Source organism: Acanthopagrus latus, chromosome 15 (assembly GCF_904848185.1).
Source record: "Acanthopagrus latus isolate v.2019 chromosome 15, fAcaLat1.1, whole genome shotgun sequence".
Classification (NCBI taxonomy): domain Eukaryota; kingdom Metazoa; phylum Chordata; class Actinopteri; order Spariformes; family Sparidae; genus Acanthopagrus; species Acanthopagrus latus.
The window spans coordinates 4,645,613-4,653,716 of record NC_051053.1 but is presented as its reverse complement, the minus strand read 5'-3'; the positions used below and the strand labels follow the sequence as shown (position 1 = coordinate 4,653,716).

Sequence of the window (8,104 nt, the reverse complement as noted above, 5' to 3'; positions counted from 1 at the left end):
ATTTACAAGAGGAGCTATTATATGCATGTAAGTTGAGAGAATGAGGCGGGCTGTGATAGCTGTCAGTGTAACACTAAAAGACCGCAGTAAAGAAGTCTTTGCTCTTTACAGAATTTACTGGCACAGCAAGGGACGAGGAGACACTAAAGGGTAGACGCCTGTTCCCGGACCTGACAGTTTGATGGTCGTGTGAAACTCAAGAAAGGCCAAGCTGGTTTGTTTTCGAGCCGTTTATAAACTCCACTGACATGCTCCCTGCACACGGGAGCTTGCTAATTCATCGCTGACTCGAATCACTCATCTTGCGAGCGCTCACCACACGGCACAGAGGTGAGATTTTATGTGGCTGTGTACAAAGTATTCACACAGATGTCCACCGCCGGTGTCAGGTAGGACCGTGTAAGGTAGCATGAAAACGCTAACGAGGGCTCATGTGGGTGGTTTATAAAGACTAATTTGACATTTTTGGAAAGAAGCTAATTCACTTTCTCAGCAAGATGTTGATGCTGAATATGACGCGAGCTAAGAAGAGTAGGTCTAAGAGGCAGCTGGCATAGCTTTGCATAAAGACCAGAGGCAGGAAGGGCAGATAGCCCGACTTTAGCCTGACTCAGTGGATGTGGATTGCGGGTATAAACCTACAATTAGCATGTTAGTGTTTTTCAAAATCAATTTGAATCAACAAGAAGAACCTCCAGGCTAGCAACCTACACTAAAATGGCCACTAGCAGTCTTACTTTACCATGGAACATGACTACAAACTTGCTTAGCACTGCCTTAGCATTTGTGGTGGGTTCGTTTTAAGAAATACAAACAAGCCTAAGTGTTTTTTTCCCCCCTATAGCAGCCAGGCCTTTCTCCAGCACTGACACAGGCCCTGTCTGGCTATGCAAGACTACCATGGCCCCGTCCCAAGTCATACACACCAGCTAGCTGCCATTTAAAACCCTTGCTAAAGTCTGAAGTCTCTTCTAGCTCTAATGGTGACAATTGTGTGCCTTGAATGACTATAAACAACATTCAGTACCTTAGCTTCTGTAAGTTGACAGCTAATGTTAGCATTCAACCACTTCCTATCCAATATTACTGATTAAAGTGTTATATTATGTGATAGGAAAGGCTTGAATTAATTCTGAAATATCAACACACATCCTGAATATAATTGTTTGAGTCTTGAAACACACTGGATGTAAACAAACGATGTTAGCTAGGAAGTAGTTGAATGCTAAAGCAAGCTTATGTGAATCAAACTATGGCCTGGTGTCCCTTTAGATTTTGGTTACCATCTGTTCAGTGGTGAGCAATCGGAAAGTGGATAAATAGATAAACATTTGTCGGAATGGCTTGATCTACACAACTTGCTGCAGCAGGGAACACAGCAGCGCAACATTGTCCCAGCATTTAAGCTTCCCATTCCAGGCATGACAGAGGGAAATAGCCACCACGTGAGTCTGGTCTACAGACTTTGGCACTGGCTGCTTCAGCTCATTGGCTTGATTTCAGAGCCTCAACGACATGATTTGATTTCTAGTAAAATTCCACATCCTGGTTAATCCTTGACATTTAATAGACAGAAATAGCACAGTTCCCGAGCTTCAATCACCCGTGCAGCATCTCACGCACAGTCAAACACAACCGCAAAACATAATCAGTTTGACTCTGATGTCCTCTGTTGTCCAAACTGTCCTCAAGCCCACAGCCCACGGAACATCCTCATCCTGGGCCACAGTGCTAATCTGGGGTCTCAGCATTCCTGTTTGGTTCACAGGAGACTTGTCAGCTCCTGGGGGCACAGATGCTTGCCTGTCAGAGCCAGCTCAGGGCGATGGATGGAAGAACAGGCCGCTTAGTGCTCTCCCTCTGTTCAGTGTTGACTTACAGTGGAAAATGCTAAACACCTCTGACCCTCTGTCCATCAATGACCTAGTTAGACGTCAGGGAGCTTGGGGAACAAGCCCTCAGATGAGGAATCTTAAGGTGTGTGTATTACTATAAGTCGCTTCGGACAAAAGGTAAAGTCCAAATGATTACTGATGAAGACATTTTACTCACCGTCGAGGGAGAGCAAAGAGACCTATACAACACTTTCGGTAAAATTTTTTTTACCATCAACCCAATTCTACTTCCCTGTACCAAAATATTCTCTGACCTTCTTATTTGCTGCTCTGACTAAAAGAAAAAAAAAAAAGGTAGGAAAAAAAATAGGAAAAGGTTTTTTCGATTACTACATGAACACGCTATTAGTTGGCAAGCTGACCTGGAAGCAGATTTGCTATGAAATCTGTTTTTCATGATCATGTTCTTTATTTGCCTCCAGTCAGGCTCAAATGTGATGACAGACAAAAATATGAGAGCATAAACCTTTTGGTATCCAGTTTGGCCATTGTGGTTAAAAATACTCGTAAAAAGAAATTACAAAAACAAAACCAAAAAAAAACGAAATGTGGCATTAGGGAAATTCGGACCGGAATTCCCCTTTATAGTTTACAGCAGGTTGAGAGGATATCTTATTCCACAGGCTAGTGAATTAATCCATCTAACGTTTCACTGTTACGAAACTAGAGTCAAAATAAAAACATCATGTCTTCCTTTTCAATTTTATGTGCCTGTTTATTGGTATTTAATTACCGCTCTTGGGCGAGTTCAACACACCGAGACTCAGTCAAAATAGCACTCGGTAAGCACCAGTTGACGTGGGACTTCAGGGACACCAGGGGCACGGTCATCCCTGCGGGCTCTGGTTACAGTGCTGCATGACTGAGGCTGCCAACCTGACAGGCCCACCTGCCCGGTGGCTACAGCCAGCTGGCCCAGACAATGATTAACGGCTAGCGTAAACTTACTCAGCAGGGTCTCAGACACATTTGCGCATTCACTCACACGTAGGAGTGTTACATGACGCTAAAAGCTATTACAGAGCGGGGGCTCGGACTAAGGCAGGAATGACATCCATAAATGTTTAGTGGGACTGCCCCGCACAGTTATCACTTTTCAAAAAGAGAGACTCGCTCTTGTCAATAGAAGCATGATTCCAGAGATCAATGGAGCAGATTTATGTACTGTGGTATATGGGAGATTATCCAAAAACCTGGATCCCATATCTGCTTTGAGCTTTTCACCCCCTGCTTCCTCCATAAAAAGAAAATGACATCATAAAGAGTAAACCGGGCTTGATATCAGACTCCCATGCTCTAATCCCTAGGAGCTTTTTGATATCTTTGATTTTCATTTTTCAAGGCCGGTGTACTATTAATCTTTTGGTGGGGCGTAAAAAGTAGCTCTGGGAAAGCTCTTTGAAAACATGCAAGCTCTCCACAAGGTCTCAGGCTGGAGCATTATCAATGTTACAAAATACTATGCCTCATAACTCAGTCTCCTTGGACGGGTTTTTTTTGGTGTGAACGAGTCTCTGAGTAAACAAATAATTTCAGGGGCAGGGATACATCCTTTTGCGCCTGATAATTCATTTATTTTAACATATTTTGAACCCTTAATACAGGATGCCTCATCAGACAGTGGTAACACAAACTTTGTACACAAGCGTTTCTGATAGCTACCTCAACTAGTTAAAGTCTGAACAACGGTCACATCGCACTTACATATTTCTCATATTTTGTTTTGGCAGGGACTTTATTCTGTTTGATTTATACTTTCCAATTTTTTTGCAATGATTTTTCAGCTTGCAGTTGCAGCGAGCGCTCAATAGCAAAAATTCCATCGCCACCTACTGTCCTGGCATGTACACTGCAGGGGTTCAGTCGTTTTTTTGTAGAGCCGTATGCACGAGGATCATTTTCACGATGTTGTCGTAGGAACATGGAACTGTTGTTGAGACACAAAGGGAAACGTTTTCCTTTTCCAGCGAAGTTGTTGTCATCCAAACAGGGCCTTAGACAAGTACCGTAAAATCCATTCCAGATTTTAAGCGATTTTGGTAACATAACTTAAATCATTTCTTATAACAAGCTTGAACATTTTGAATAACTTTTAAAAAAAAATTTGACTTCAACATCAGAGGTTTGTATGAAATAAAAAAAGTTAGGATTAGATCAGAAAGCATGTGGATATGGAGGACAACAGCAAAGGGTCTAGTATTGGTTTAGACCATCAGATGTGGCCTCAAATGTAACAGTTTGAACCACTCTCTGTAATTGTAATGAGAAACATGTTACTGAGAAAGCAATCAACGCGATGCCCTGTTTCATTTAATGACATTTGATTACAAATGGTATAAATGTTGTAAATGAATGCTTAGAGGATGTAGAATTACTAAGATTCAGTAATCATACTGTACAGATTGGAACTGTAATTACTTGTTTAAAAGATAGAAGGCTGGTATTGACCATTTTTCAAAGTGGACAGAAGTGTAACCCTTAGCTTTTAATCCCATCCTTGGCTTAAATAATCGCTTTCCATTTTTAATGCGGCTTCATTGTAGGGCGTTGAAACTGTGCAATATGATAAATAGTTCTGAGGAGCTATCACAGTCCCGCTGATACATACTGCATGAAGCTGCTGAATGTTAGCCTGTGCATATGCAGCTGTGACTGTTCTCCCATTATTCCCCAGCTAATGATCTACTAGCACCGCGACAGGTAATGTATGGAGCCGTGCATCCAAACAGCAATAAAATGAGACACTTTGCGGGAATTCCTAATGCACATTATCACCGTCTTTTAATTTCAGAGTGCGAACCTGCATTTGGAAAAGAGAAGAAGAAGGGCGGAGGCCATTTTTTTCGGGGCAGCTATTTGTTAGTTATGTAGATATTGATAAGGTAACGCGGCGTGCGAAGGATAGTTAGTATTCTGGATAGGGCTCTTTGGAATAATAGGCTGTTCTTTATCCCTCCCGTGAAACACCGCAGGCCACACCATTGCTCCAACTCCAATTAATTTCTACACCCCATTCATATTACTCTTCTATGTAAGTGCAACGTTTTCTAATTGCATTCATCACCAAAACCCTCACTTAAGTTCCCCCAGTATATTTATTATCACGCTAACTGGGTCTAAATTATTAAACCTTAATGATGTGGGCTCTGAAAATATGTTGTCCTTTATTTTCCCCACAGAGAATCAATGTTATACATTAGCAGTATAAATTAAGTAATACTTTACCTAGGCATGTTGCCGCCTTCAATATTCCCTCTCAGTGAAATGTATTCTCACAGTCCGGTGGCTTGCGGGTGCCTCTGGGGAGGGGATGATATAGTTCATTCTAATGAAAGAGCTAGGTGCTGCTAATGGTTTAAATGATGCATTTGTGCGGGGAACAGCAGAGGAAAATACATACGAGAGATCTGGCGAAAACAAGATAATTCACGCTCCCATGGGGAAATGATGTCATCGGACACACCGTGGATGCCGAGGCTCCTGGGAGGCCTCGAATGCAAGTACGGCTGCATATTCTGCTGTGATATATGTGGGTCAGTAATAGAAATGGGCAATATACGGTAAAGTCCGTCACACTTAAAGGTTAATTACAATAGCTACAGTAGTCCTACCTCTTTATGATGAAATTGGTTGCTATTAATCAACTTTAGAGTGCCTTGTAACATTATAAGGTGTGGAAAGGCATAATGGTCTGACACACTGTAATCTCTGTCTTTTTAGGATACTTAAATAAGCCCTTTATTTGAAAATTATTGCGGAGAAAGTGCCAATTAACAAATGAAATCAAATTTTCAAATAAGCCACTATAAAAGACAGCTTTGTCTGCTGTTGCTTAATCAATGCAGTTAAAAATGGATGTAGACCGGACCATTAGCATAATTTGAAATAACTGATGTCTTTAATTTAAAACCTCCTTTATTATTATCTTTCCAGCAAATCTAAATGGATTTCTGCACCACCCTCTCTATTTCAAGGTGGGAAGTAGCCTCCAGATAAACGGAGATTAGGGGAGCATTGTCTCATTGCAAGAGCATCATCCATAACACCTTCCCCCTCAGAGTGACTTCAATTACATTAGCAAGTTAAATGCTAGTGTGAGGGGGCATTTAGGTAAGAACACAGAGGGCTGCTGCGAAGGCAAAAGCCGGTGACTGATGACACAGCGGCTGAGGAAATACAGAGGAAAGAGCACTTCTGAGCGAGGTAGCCTTGATATTTGCCAGACAGAGAAAAGGACTAAGCTCCTCCTGCCTTCTGTCTCCCGCTACCAGGATAAATCCCCGCTGATCGCTAATTGTGTGATTCTTCTTTTCTACATCAACTTCAGCCCGACAGGTTATTTCAGCTTGTTATCGGGAAAACATTTATCCACTTGGAATTATTACTGTGCTAGGGCCTCTGGTGAAACACAAACAGTAGTGAATCTTGTAGAGTTATGGTAAGGCCTCTCCTCATTAGATGGCCAATCGACTGGCGGAGCGGAGGGCCCAATCCCAGCCCTTTATTGAGTGTTAAGGAGACACAGACTGACATTTACATCTCTTGCTTCTTCATGACTGGCTAGAGAGAAAATGGCTGCCATAGATCCTGGCTCTGAGGAGCGGCGTGTAAGGTCAGACAGTGAGGCGCGTCTTCATCGCCGAGCAATGCTTCATGGGCAAGATAGCACATTTGCTACACGGAACTAAATAGGATGCAGGCAGAAAATAGAATACAGTGGGTAGTTTGGTAGGTAATGCGTCATTTTGATGAGTGCGCAACTTGGTTTCGGAGAACAATCGCTGTCCTCTCAGGGCAACAGAACTCCCCCAAAACAAACCTAAAAGATGTAAACAAGACAAGTCACCCAATCTCATCTTGTCTGTATTGACTTATTGAGCCGAAGCAGCGGAAACACTGCCGTGGATAAAGCACCCACATACTCCCGGCAAACCACGACGGCCCTCTGCTTCCGAGGTGCTCTTTTCATTCAGTGGCAATTACAATCCACACCTGGCAACACAGAAGACATCCAAATGCCTAACAATGTCGCAGAGGAACTCTCTTCCAAACTACCCTCCCAAATTGGCTCTGTGGCTTCCACCCAATTAGGGCTGAAATATGGTAACTGCGTCAGCCATTACAGAGCCGTAGAGATTGTGCTGGGAGAACTCTTGAAGGTTAGGAGGGGGGTGCGCTTCACGAGTGATGTGTTGTGCGGACTTATGCTTACACAGCAGAAAAAAAAAAGAAAAAAAAAGCACCATGACGAGGGGACAGCAGAAAGAAGCGAGAAGCAAAGGAAGGATGATAAATAAACTGGATAGATATCCTGCGGACATATATTAGAGACGCGGGGAACACAAGAAAGATTAGTGTTTTGGCCAAGAAGGGGACTTATTCATATCAACTGTCTTCTGCCTCTTACTGTAATAGGGAGTCTGTTGTTAAATGCTAACACGGTATGTTCAGTGCCCCTCACGTAATGAGCCATAGCCATAACATAATCTTGCTGAATTTGCATTATAACACACTGTATTTATTTATTTATTTTTTTACCACTTTATAATGAAATATTTTTCTAAGCCACTTCTGGCCACCTCGTGTATTGAAAATGAAACCGCATCTCTGTTATTTAAGAGTAAAATAATGCACAAATTGCAAAAGCCAAGGAACTAAATATGCTTTTATTATGCAAGGAAGACAATGATGTTTTACAGCAGCTCATCAATATCTCAGGACATTTTAGCAGACCTGCATAAAATAACAAACGGCCCTCCCCCTACTCTCCTCCTGGATGGCTGGCTCTGGCCTACATGTGCTCCTGACACCAGGGTAACTAATGTTCCCTGTGCCAGCAAAGGATTCTGATTTGATATAAGCATTCAAACCTGTCTGCCTTGAGATATGGCGTCTGTCACCCTCCGCTACGATTGATTCCCCCTTGCCCTTAAATGCAGTGCTTGCAATGCAAGCCAAGGACACTCGCCTGCCTGGTCAAGTAATGACAATCGTCTTTAAGGAATAATGGCCCGAATGCTGCTTTTGAAAAGTTACCAGGCCGCATCCAATAATGAACTCCCGGTCGATGACACATTGATAGATTTCTATTCTTCAAATGGGACACTGTAGCTGCAGTTTAATTGACAAGAAATGAATTCAGGAGGTTGGGAGGGAAAGGCAAGGGATGAGATGGTGGGAGGGAGGAAGCAAGCGTGGGGGGGGGACTA

At 42.6% G+C, this 8,104-nt stretch overlaps 1 protein-coding gene across 1 annotated transcript in view; it reads left to right on the top strand.

The window, feature by feature from the left end:
- Positions 1 to 226: 226 nt before the first annotated feature.
- comtd1 (catechol-O-methyltransferase domain containing 1) overlaps positions 227 to 8,104 on the top strand; it is a 40,314-nt gene continuing 32,436 nt past the window's right edge. The window contains exon 1 of the mRNA XM_037122651.1: positions 227 to 330. The gene's annotated coding sequence lies outside the window, so the exon portion shown is untranslated. The remainder of the gene's footprint in view (positions 331 to 8,104) is intronic.